A 13147-nucleotide genomic window follows, 5' to 3' on the forward strand; every position below is an offset into this window, starting at 1 on the left:
GGGTGAGGAGATGAAAAGCACTTGCAGTCTCTTTATGTCTGGAAACATCTTATTTCATCCTCACTTTTAAATGACAGCTTAAATGGGTATTGAATAAGACTATTAGTTTGCCTCAGCCCTGTGTTTCAGCATCTGTTGTTGCTGATGAGTAGTTTGCTGTCAGTCTAATCGTTGTGTCTTTTTAGGTAATCTGTCATTTTTCTCTGGCAGTTTTCTACTCTTTTTTTCCTTTCTTTGGACCTCTGGTATACAGATTTGGAGTGATCATAATCCATGGTTCATGAACACTAAGTACTATATATCCATAAATATCTATCTATCATTTATTTATCTCTATATTGATCTATATCAGTATGTCAACATCTGTATAGAAATAGATGTATAGATATATCCTGATAAAGATTTATAGTACTTAATATCTAATATTTAATGAACTCTTAAGAATGAATGTTTAATGAACCCTTAAACTATACCAAAAATATACTTTTTTTAATGGGCTCCTTTCCTGTCCCATCTCCCTCCCGGAAGTAATCCCTAACATGAATTTTGTGTTTATCTTTCCCTTGCTTTAAAACATGTTTTATCCTCTATCTATGTATTTATCTATCTATCTGTCTGTCTATCTATCTATCTATCTATCTATCTATCTATCTATCTATCTATCTTAGTCTATTTACCTGTCTATCTATCAGTCTCTGCCTCTACAATACATTGTTTGATCTAGCTTGATTTTGAACTTTATAGAAAGAGTGTCTCACTATATATAATTCTCTGGGACTTGTTTTTTCACACAACATATTAAGATTCATCCAGGTCATTGTATGTTGTTGTAGTTCTTTTATTTTCTCTGCTATGAAATATTCCATTGTATGAATTTACACAATTTAACTTTTTCCCTATCAATGGACATTTAGGGTGTTTCCAATTTTTTGATATTACCATTAGTGCTACTATGACATTTTTGCACATATCTCTTCAGACACGTGTACTAAAGTTTTTCTTGGAGTGGAATTGCTAAGTTGTGAGGGATATGGATGTTCAATTTTACATTACAACAGCAAATTGATTTTTGAAATAACTATATCAGTTTACTCCCAGCAATTACACATGGGGGTGACATTGATGCATATTCTTGCCAAAACTCAATACAATCAGATTTATTTAATTTTTACGAATCAAATCATTAAAAATTGGCACCTCATTTTGTCTTGATTTCAATTTCCCTGACTACCAGGAGGGTGGACATCTCTTCACTTTTTTATTAGCCGTATGATTTTCTCTTCTGTGGGATTCAGAAAAGCTTTTTTATCCCCCACTGGAGTTGTTTCTTTCTTTCTTATAGAATTGTAGAAATTTTAAAATATATCCTCAATTTGAATATTCTGTTGGTTATATGAGTATTTTCTACCTTTGTAGTTTGATTTTCCACCTTTTTAAAGTGTCTTTTTTTGAGCAGGAGTTTTAACAATCTTAATGTAGTTGAATGTGTCAATCTTTTCTTTTTAAAGTTGATGCTTTCACTGTATTTAAGAAATCCTACCCTACTACAAGGCCTACTTTTTTCTCTACAAGTTTTTTTTATGTGACCCTGTTTTTCCACTTTTATTTTCTATTTTTTTTTTCAGTTTTAGTGAGAAATAATTGACATACATCATTGTATAAGTTTAAGGTGTACAGCGTGATGGTTTGATTTACGTATATTGTGAAATGACTACCACAGCAGGTTTAGTTAATATCCATCCTCTCATATAGATAAAATGAAAAAAAGAAAAGAAATTTCTCTTTGTGATGAGAACTCTTAGGATCCACTCTCTTAACTTTCCTATATATCATACAGCAGTGTTAACTATGGTCATCATGTTGATCATGTTGTATATTACATCTCTAGGACTTTTTATCTTATAACTGGAAGTTTGTACCTTTTGACCACCTTCCTCCCATTACCCCTCGCCCTGCCCTCCACCTCTGGTAACCACAAGTCTGATCTCTTTTTCCATGAGTTTGTTTTTGTTTTTTGTTTTTGATTCCACATATACGTGAGATCATACAGTATTTGTCTTTCTCTGTCTGACTTATTTCACTTAGCATAATACCTTCATAAGTTCTATCCATGTTGTTGCAAATCATAGAATTTCTCCATTTTTTATGGCTAAATAATATTCCATCCACATGTTCTTTATCTGTTCATCCATTGATGGACACTTAGGTTGTTTCCATGTTTTAGCTATTGTAAAAAATGCTGCAATGAACATAGGGGTGCAGATATTTTTTCGAGTTAGTGTTTTTGTTTCCTTTGGATATATTCCCAGAGTGGAATTGCTGGGTCATATGGTAGTTCTATTTTTAATTTTCTGAGGAACCTCCATACTATTTTCCATAGTGGCTGTACCAATTGACAATCCCATCAACAGTGCACAAGTGTTCCCTTTTCTCCACATCCATGCCAGCATTTGTTATCTGTCTTTGTGATGATAATCATTCTAACAGGAATGAGGTGATATCTCATTGTGGTTTTACTTAGCATTTTCCTAATGACTAGTGATGTTGAGCATCTTTTCATATACCTGTGGACCATTTGTATATCTTCTTCAGAAAAATGTCTGTTCAGATCCTTTACCCATTTTTTAATTGGATTATTTATTTTTTGCTATTGAATTATATAGGTTCTTTATATATTTTGGGTATCAATCCCTATATTTTCCCCAATCCATAGATTGTCTTTTCACTTTGTTGATGATTTCTTTTGCTGTGCAGAAACTTTTTAGTTTGATATAGTCCTACTTGTTTATTTTTGATTTTGTTGCTTGTGCTTTAGGTATGATTTCCAAAAATTCACTACCAAGATCCATATCAAGGAGCTCTTTTCCTATATTTTTTTCTAAGAGTATCATGGTTTCAGGTATTACATTTAAGTCTTTAATTCATTTTGAGTTAATTTTTGTAGTGGTATAAGACAGGGGTCTAGTTTCATTCTTTTACACGTGAATTTCCAATTTCCCAGCACCATTAATTGAAGAGAGTGTCTTTTCTCCATTGAGTATTCTTGTCTCCCTTGTCAAATCTTAGTTGACCATACATGCTTGGATTTATTTCTGGGCTTTCAATTCTGTTCCGTTTTTCTATTTGTCTGTTTTTATTCCAGTATCATATTGTTTTAATTACTATCTCTTTATAGTATAGCTTCAAACAGGATGTGTGATGCCTCCTCCTTTGTTCTTCTTTCTCAGAATTTCTTTGGCTATCGGGGTCTTTTGTGGTTCAATATAAATTTTAGGAGTGATTATATTTCTGTAAAATAATGCCATTGGAATCTTGATAGGGATTGCATTCAATCTATAGATGGCTTACTACTACTAAAACGTAGTATATTGACATTTTAACAATATTTATTCTTCCGATCCAGGTACATGGGATATCTTTCCATTTATTTGTGTCATCTTTGATTTCTTTCATCAATGTCTTGTAGTTTTCAGAGTAGAGATCTTTCACTTCCTTGGTTAAATTTATTCCTAAGTATTTTATTTTTTTTGATGTTATTGTAAATGGAATCAATTTCTTTATTTCTTTTTCAGAAAATTTGTTGTTAGTGTATTAAGACAATACTGATTTTTGTATGTTAATTTTGTATCCTGCAACTTTACTGAATTTGTTGATTAGTTCTAACAGTTTTTGGTGGAGTCTTTAGGATTTTCTATATAGAAAATCATCATCTGCAAATAGAGACAGTTTTACTTCTTCTTTTCTAATTCTGGTGCCTTTATTTCTTTTTCTTGCCTGATTGCTCTAGCTAGGACATCCAGTACTATGTTGAATAAGAGGGGTAAGAGTGGGCAACCTTGTCTTGTTCCTCATCTCAGAGGAAAAGCTTTCAAACTTTCACTGTTAAATGTGATGTTAGCTGTGGGCTTGTCATATTTGGCTTTTATTATGTTGAGATATGTTTCATCTATGCCTAAGTGGTTGTGTTTTTATCATGAATGAATGGTGAATTTTGTTAAATGTTTTTTCTGCGTCCATTGAGGTGATCATATGATTCTTTTCTTTCATTCTGTTAGTGTGATGTATCACATTGATTGATTTGCATATGTTGAACCATCCTTGCATCCCAGGGATAAATCCCACTTAATCATGGTGGATGATCCTTTTAATGTGCCGCTGAATTTAGTTTGCTAGTATTTTGTTGAGAATTTTTGCATTTAGATTCATCAAGGATATTGGTCTGTAGTTTTTTTTTCTAGTAGTGTCCTTTTCTGGCTTTGGTATCAGAATAATGCTCGCCTCATAACATGAGTTTGGGAGTATTCCCTCCTCTTTGATTATTTTGGAACAGTTTGAGAAGTACTGGTGTTAATTCTTCTTTAAATGTTTGGTAAAATTCAACAGTGAAACTATCTGGTCCTGGGCTTTCCTTTATTGGGAGATTTTTGATTACTGATTCAATCTCCTTACTAGTAATTAGCCTATTAAGATTTTCCGTTTCTTCCTGATTCAGTCTTGGTAGGTTGTATGTTTCTAAGAATTTTTTCATTTCTTCTAGGTTGTCCAGTTTGTTGGTGTATAGTTGTTCAAAGTAGACTCTTACGATTCTTTGTATTTCTGTGGTATCAGTTGTAATGTCTCCTTTTTCATTTATAGTTTTTTTTTTTTTTTTAATTTTGGTCCTCTCTCTATTTTTCTTGGCTAGCCTAGCTAAGGGTTTGTCAATTTTCTTTATCTTTTCAAAGAACCAACTCTTAGTTTGGTTAATCTTTTCTATTGTTTTTCTATTCTCTATTTCATTTGTTTCTGCTCTAATCTTTATTATTTCCTTCCTTCAGCTAACTTTGGGCTCCGTTTGCTCTTGTTTTTCTAGTTCCTTAAGGTGTAGAGTTAGCTTGTTTATTTAGGCTCTTTCTGGCTTTTCAATGTGGGCATTTTACTATGAACTTCTCTCTCAGAAATTCTTTGGCTGCACCCCATAATTTCTAGTATGTTGTATGTCCACTTTTATTTGTCTCAAAAATCTTTTTCATTTCCCCTTTAAATTTATCTTTGATCCATTGGTTATTCAGAAGAGTGTTGTTTAATTTCTACATACTCATTAATTTTCCAGTTTTCCTGTGGTTATCAATTTCTCATTTCATGCCATTGTGGTCAAAGAAGATACTTGGGATGATTTCAATCTTCTTTAATTTACTAGGACGTTTTGTGGCCTAACATATGACCTATCCTAGAAAATGTTCCATTTGTGCTCGAGAAGAATGTGTATTCTGATCCTGTTGGATAGAATGTTCTGTATATGTCCATTAGGTCCATTTGGTCTGTAGTGTTCACATCCACTGTTTCCTTATTGATTCTCTGTCTAGATGATCTATTTATTGTTGAGAGTGGGGTATTAAAGTCCCCAACTCTTATTGTATTGCTGTTTATTTCTCCTTTTAGCATTATTAGTTTTTGCTTTAAATATTTAGGTGGTCAGATATTGGGCACATAGATATTTACAATTGCTATATCTTCTTGATGGATTGACCCCTTTATTAAAAAATTTATTTATTTATTTATTTTTGCTGAGGAAGATTTGCCATGAGCTAACATCTGCTGCTAATCTTCCTCTTTTTGTTTGATAGTTCTATTCTTAATGTTTTGAAGATAAAAACAACAACAACAAACACACACATAGATACAGAGATTAGATTGGTGATTACCAGAGGGGAATGGGGGTGGGAGGAGGGTGAAAGGGATGATAGGGCACATGTGTACGGTAATGGATGGTAATTAGTCTTTGGGTGGTGAACATGATGTAGTCTATACGTAAATAGAAATATAATGATGTACACCTGAAATTTATATAATGTTATAAACCAGTGTTTCCTTAATTAAAAAAAGAGGAACTCCTATTTAATGGAAGTTGAGAATTCTCAATATAGTATCCATCTTTCACCAGCTCTTTCTTTCTTAAAATATTTCTACTTCTCTATGTGTATTTTAGAGAGAACATTTTAGTGCTTTCTTCCAGTTCACTAATTCTCCCTTTAATTATTTCCAGTGAAGAGATCATCCCGTTGTGGAGTTTATTAGATCAACAATTATATTTTTCAACTTAATGATTTCAATTTTTAAAGAATATCCACTTGTTCTTTTTATATTTCATAATTTTGTTCTTATTTATAAATATTATTCCTTCATTTATCGCTTCGAAGACCCTAAACACACTTATTTTGGAGTCTGTTTCAGATTGTTCTGTCATTTTATTTCCATCTGTAGTGAATTCATATTCTGATTTTTGATTTTGTTGGCTTTTTTCCTATCTTTTGTTTTCTTTGAAATTTATATTTTTAGGTTCATTTTGAGTAGGTGCATATTTTTCTCTTTCACTCTTTTTCTTTGGGCTCACTCTCCATATAGTGGTCTTGAAATAATTGTCCCTAGGCCTCCCAGAACTGTGCCTTGTGTTGGTGGCCTAGGACTCCTGCTCTGCAGTGAAATTGGAGATCTCATAGCTTCTGCCTGGCTTGGTTCTTTTCTTGGTCTTAAGGCTCTGTCTGCTTTCTCTTTCCTGTCCTAGCCCAGGAAGCATTTGGCAACAACATTTAGGAGTCAACCCAAAAGTACATTTTATTCTATATTTTCTTAATTGTTAGTCAGGAGTGAAACATTATCTCCACAATAGATGCCTCCACAATAGATGAGGAATTTAGCATATACATTCCTCCTTCTCTTTTACTTCTTAGCTTTGCTGATATGATTTGCGATTTTAAATCAGGATTACTGCTCTCAATTTATTATTTTAAATAGCCAGCTTCCCTTTTAATTTTTTTAAAAAATAATTTTATTTATTTATTTTTTTCCCCCAAAGCCCCAGTAGACAATTGTATGTCATAGCTGCACATCCTTCCAGTTGCTGTATGTGGGACGCGGCCTCAGCGTGGCCGGAGAAGCAGGGTATTGGTGCCCGCCCGGGATTCGAACCCAGGGCGCCAGCAGCGGAGCGCGCGCACTTAACCGCTAAGCCACGGGGCCAGCCCCAGCTTCCCTTTTAAACTGGAATTGCTCCAATGTAATAGAATAGGAACATCCATGATTTTCTAGATGTCCATAAATGGAGCACTAGTGATCGTGAAGAAGATGAAGTTATTTTTGGGGACTGCCAATTTTCTTCTACCCAGGTAACAATTGCAAAAAAGTGAAAAATAAAAGTAGCATAACTAAAATAGGTGCCCTTTGCAGATCTTTCCAATAGTTATCTCTTTCTGAGCAGCTTTTAGCTTACATCCTCGTTATAAATAGCTTACCCAATAAGATTGGAAACACTCATGAGGATGTGGAGGTAATTAAATGTAAAGTCCTTGCAGGTACTAGAAATACAGCAAAACTGAATCCTAGATGGTCTATGCTATCATGGTATTTATGGTCTAGTTAAACACACTATGAATCAACTGTACTTTCTCTTCAAGATCGCCTTCAACACCTTTCATCCTGTCTTGCATCTCCATAGCTCTTGTCCAGGACACTCATGGCCTCTATGTTGCCAAATCTAATAGAGTTTTCACTGTATTTGAATTCTTGGCAACATTGAAGAGAGTTGACTACCTATCTTTCTTTTTTTTTTTTTGAGGTAACATTGGTTTATAACATTATATAAATTTCAGGTGTACATCATTATATTTCAGTTTTTTTGTAGATAACATCATGTTCACCACCCAAAGACTGATTACCATCCATCATAATACACATGTGCCCAGTCACCCCTTTCACCCTCCTTCCTCCCCCTTCCCATCTGGTAACCACCAATCTAATCTCTGTATCTATGTGTTTGTTTGTTGTTGTTGTTTTTATCTTCTATTTATGAGTGAGATCATACAGTATTTGACTTTCTCCCTCTAATTTAATTCACTTAACATAATACCCTCAAGGTTCATCCATGTTGTTGCAAATGGTAGGATTTCATCTTTTATTATGGCTGAGTAGTCTTCCATTGTGTATATATACATATCTTCTTTATCCGTTCACCCCTTGATGGGCACTTAGGTTGTTTCCAAGTCTTGGCTATTGTGAATAATGCTGCAATGAACATATGGGTGCATATATCTTTACACATCATGTTCTTTGGATAAATACCCAGCAGTGGAATAGCTGTTGGCTTGTATGGTAATTCTATTCGTAGTTTTTTGAGGACTCTTCATACTGTTTTCCATAGTGGCTGCACCAGTTTTCATTCCTGTCAACAGTGTAGGAGAGTTCCCTTTTCTCCACATCCTCTCCAACATTTGTTATTTCCTGTCTTGTTAGTTATAGCCATTCTGATGGGCATGAGGTGATATCTCATTGTAGTTTTGATTTGCATTTCCCTAATAATTAGTGATGTTGAACATCTTTTCATGTGCCTGTTGGCCATCTGTATATCTTCTTTGGAAAAATGTCTGTTCAGATCTTTTGCCCATTTTTTTTTTTGTAAGAAAGATCAGCCCTGAGCTAACATCCATGGCAATCCTCCTCTTTTTGCTGGGGAAGATCGGCCCTAGGCTAACATCTGTGCCCATCTTCCTCTATTTTGTATGGGATGCTGCCACAGCATGGCTTGACAAGCGGTGCGTCCGTGTGTGCCCGGGATCCGAACCTGTGAACTCTCGGGCTGCCAAAGCAGAGCGTGTGCATTTAACCGCTGTGCCACCAGGCCGGCCCCTCTTTTGCCCATTTTTTAATTGGGTTTTTAGTTTTTTTGTTGTTGCGATGTATGAGTTCTTTATATATTTTGGATATTAACCCCTTATCAGATATATGGTTTGCAAATATCTTTTCCCAATTGTTAGGTTTTCTTTTCGTTTTGTTGATGGTTTCCTTTGCTGTGTAGAAGCTTTCTAGTTTGATGTAGTCCCATTTGTTTATTTTTTCTATTGTTTCCCTTGCCCAGCCAGACACGGTATTTGAAAATATGCTTCTAAGACTGATGTCAAGAGCATACCGCCTATGTTTTTCATCTAGAAGTTTTATGGTTTCAGGTCTACAGTCAAGTCTTCAATCCACTTTGAGTTAATTTTTGGGTGTGGTGTAATATAATGGCCTACTTTCATTCTTTTGCACGTGGCTGTCCAGTTTTCCCAACACCATTTGTTGAAGAGACTTTCCTTTCTCCATTATATGTTCTTGGCTCCTTTGTTGAAGATTAACTGTCCATAGATGTGTGGGTTTATTTCTGGGCTTTCGATTCTGTTCCATTGATCCTTGTGTCTGTTTTTGTTCCAGTACCATGCTGTTTTGATTACTATAGCGTTGTGGTATATTTTGAAATCAGGGAGTGTGATACCTCTAGCTTTTTTCTTTTTTCTGAGGATTCCTTTGGCTATTAGTAGTCTTTTGTTGTTCCATATAAATATTAGGATTCTTTTTTCTATTTCTCTGAAAAATGTTGTTGGAACTTTGATAGGGATTGCATTGAATCTGTAGATTGCTCTAGGGAAGTATGGACATCTTAACTATGTTAATTCTTCCAATCCAAGAGCACAGAATATCTTTCCATTTATTTGTGTCTCCTTCAGTTTCTTTCAACAATATTTCATAGTTTTCAGTATATGGGTCTTTCACCTCTTTGGTTAAATTTATTTCTAGGTATTTTATTCTTTTCATTACAATTGTAAATGGGATTGTATTCTTAATTTCTCTTTCTGCTACATTGTTGTTAGTGTATAGAAGTGCAACTGATTTTTCTATGTTGATTTTGTATCCTACAACTTTACTGTATTCATTTATTATTTCTCAAAGGTTTTTGTGGATTCTTTAGGGTTTTCTATATATAAAATCATGTCATCTGCAAATAGTGACAATTTCACTTTTTCCTTTCCAATTTGGACCCCTTTTATTTCTTTACCAATACTATGATAAATAAGAGTGGTGAAAGAGGGCATCCTTGTTTAGTTCCTGTTCTTAGGGGGATAGCTTTCAATTTTTCTCCATTGAGTATGATACTAGCTGTGGATTTGTCATGTATGGCCTTTATTATGTTAAGGTACTTCCCTTCTATACCCATTTTATTGAGAGTTTTTTTTTTATTATCATAAATGGATGCTGTATCTTGTTGAATGCTTTCTCTGCATCTATTGAGATGATCATGTGATTTTTATTCTTCATTTTGTTAATGTGATGTATCACGTTGATTGATTTGCAAATGTTGAACCATCCCTGCATCCCTGGAATAAATCTCACTTGATCATGGTGAATGATCTTATTAATGTATTGTTGTATTCAACTTGCTAGTATTTTGTTGAGGATTTTTGCATTGATGTTCATCAGTGATATTGGCCTGTAATTTTCTTTTTTTGTATTGTCCTTGTCTGGTTTTGGTATTAGGGTGATATTGGCTTCGTAGAATGAGTTAGGAAGCTTCCCTTCCTCTTCAATTTTTGAAAGAGTTTGAGAAGGATAGATATTAAGTCTTCTTTGAATGTTTGGTAGAATTCACCAGGGAAGCCATCTGGTCCTGGACTTTTATTTTTTGGGAGGTTTTTGATTACTGTTTCAATCTCCTTATTGGTGATTAGTCTATTCAAATTCTCTATTTCTTTTTGATTCAGTTTTGGAAAGTTGTATGATTCTAAGAATTTATCCATTTCTTCTAGATTATCCAGTTTGTTGGCATATAGCTTTTCATAGTATTCTCTTATAATCTTTTGTATTTCTAAGGTGTCTGTTGTAATTTCTCCCCTTTAATTTCTGATTTTATTTATTTGAGCCTTCTCCCTTTTTATCTTGGTCAGTCTGTCTAAGGGTTTGTCAGTTTTGTTTATCTTTTCAAAGAACCAGCTCTTCACTTCATTTTTTTTTTTTTATTCTTTTAGTCTCTATGTCATTTATTTCTGCTCTGATTTTTATTATTTCCTTCCTTCTGCTGATGTTGGGCTTTGTTTGTTCTTCTTTTTCCAGTTCCTTTAGGTGTACTGAGATTTTTCTTGTTGGTTGAGGTAGGCCTGTATCACTATAAACTTCCCTCTTAGAACCACTTTTGCTGTATCCCATTAGTTTTGGCATGTTGCATTTTCATTTTCATTTGTCTCCCATTATTTTTTTATTTCTCCTTTTATTTCTTCATTGATCCAATAGTTGTTCAGTATCATTTTATTTAATCTCCACATATTTTTGGCTTTTCCAATTTTCTTCCTGTATTTGATTTATAGTTTCATACCATTGTGGTCAGAAAAGATGCTTGGTTTCATTTCAGTCTTCTTAAATTTATTGACACTTATTTTATGTCCTAATATGTGATCTATCCTGGAGAATGTTCCATGTGCATTTGAAAATAATGTGTATTCTGTGGTTTTTGGATGGAATGTTCTCTATATATCTACTAAGTCCGTCTGGTCTATGTGTCATTTAAGGCCAATGTTTCCTTATTGATCTTCTGTTTGGATGATCTATGTATTGGTGTAAGTGGAGTGTTAAAGCCCCCTACTATTATTGTGTTACTGTCTATTTCTCCTTTTATGTCTGTTAATAATTGCTTTATATATTTAGGTGCTCCTATGTTGGGTGTATAGACATTTACAGGTTATATATCCTCTTCTTGGAATAGTCCCTTTATCATTATGAAGTGTCCTTTTTTGTCTCTTGTTACAGTTTTTGTTTTAAAGTCTATTTTGTTTGATATGAGTATTACTGCTCCAGCTTTCTTTTCATTGCTGCTTGCATGGAGTATCTTTCCCATCCCTTCACTTTCAGTTTGTGAGTGTCTTTAGGTCTGAAGTGTGTCTCTTGTTTGCAGCATATATATGGGTCTTGATTTTTTTTATCCAATCAGCCACCCTATGTCTTTTGATTGTAGCATTTAGTCCATCGACATTTAAAGTAGCTATTGGTAAGTATGTACTTATTGCCATTTTGTTACTGTTTTTCTGGGTGTTTTAGTAGTTCTTCTCTATTCCTTTATTCTTCTCTTGCTCTCTTCCCTTGTGGTTTGATAGGTTTCTTTAGTATTATGTTTGGGTTCTTGTCTCTTAATTTTTTATGTATTTATTATGGGTTTCTGGTTGTGATTACCATGAGATTCACATATAATAACCTACATATATACCAATCTATATTGAGTTGATGATCTCTTAAATTTGACCTTTTGCTAAAAGCTCTACTCTTTTACTTCCCTCCTCTTGCATTTTATGTTTTTGATATCATATTTAACCTCTTTTTTGTGCATATGTATCCATTACCCTCTTATCATGGAAAGAGTTTGTTTTAGTACTCTTATCTTTTGACCTTCATATTAGCTTCATGGGTGGTCGATCTGCTACCTTTACTATATATTTGCCTTTACCGGTGATTTTATTTTTATTTTTTGATAATTTTCTTATTCCTCTTTGTAGTCTTTTCTTTTCCACTTAAATTAGTCCCTTTAGCATTTCTTGTAAGGCTGGTTATTTATGATAAACTCCTTTAGTTTGGCTTATCTGGAAAACTCTTTATCTCTCCTTCCATTCTGAATGATAAACTTGATGGGTAGAGTATTTTTGCCTGTAGGTTTTTTCCTTTCAGCACTTTAAATATATTATGGCACTCCCTTCTAGCCTGGAAAGTTTCTGCTGAGAAGTCAGCTGATAGCCTATTAGGTTTCCTTTCTATGTAACTTGTTGCCTTTCTCTTGCAGCTTTTAGGATTCTCTCTTTATCTTTAATTCTTGACATTTTATTTATAATGTTTCTTAGTGTGGGCCTCTTTGGGTTTATCTTGTTTGGTGCTCTCTGTGATTCCTGTACCTGGATGTCTGTTTCCTTCCTTAGGTTAGGAAAGTTTTCAGCTATTATCTCTTTGAATAGATTCTCTGTCCCTTAGTTTCTCTCTTGTCCTTCTGGGACACCTATAATACTGATGTTAGTGCACTTGATATTGTCCCAGAGGTCCCTTAGACTGTCCTCATCCTTTTTAATTCTTTTGTCTTTTTTCTGTTCAGCTTGGGTGATTCCCTGTAGTCCTTCATCCAGCTCCCTGATCCATTCTTCTGTATCATCTACTCTGCTATTGAGCCCCTCTAGTGAATTTTTCATTTCCATTGTTGTATTCTTTATTTCTCATGGTTGCTTTTTTATATTTTCCAATTCTTTGTTGAAGTTGTCACTATATTCATCCATTCTTATCCCAAGATCAGTGAGCATCCTTATGACTATTAGTTTGTACTCTTTATCAAGTA

Source organism: Ceratotherium simum, chromosome 12 (genome assembly GCF_057802395.1).
Source record: "Ceratotherium simum simum isolate JZ-2026a chromosome 12, ASM5780239v1, whole genome shotgun sequence".
Classification (NCBI taxonomy): Eukaryota; Metazoa; Chordata; class Mammalia; order Perissodactyla; family Rhinocerotidae; genus Ceratotherium; species Ceratotherium simum.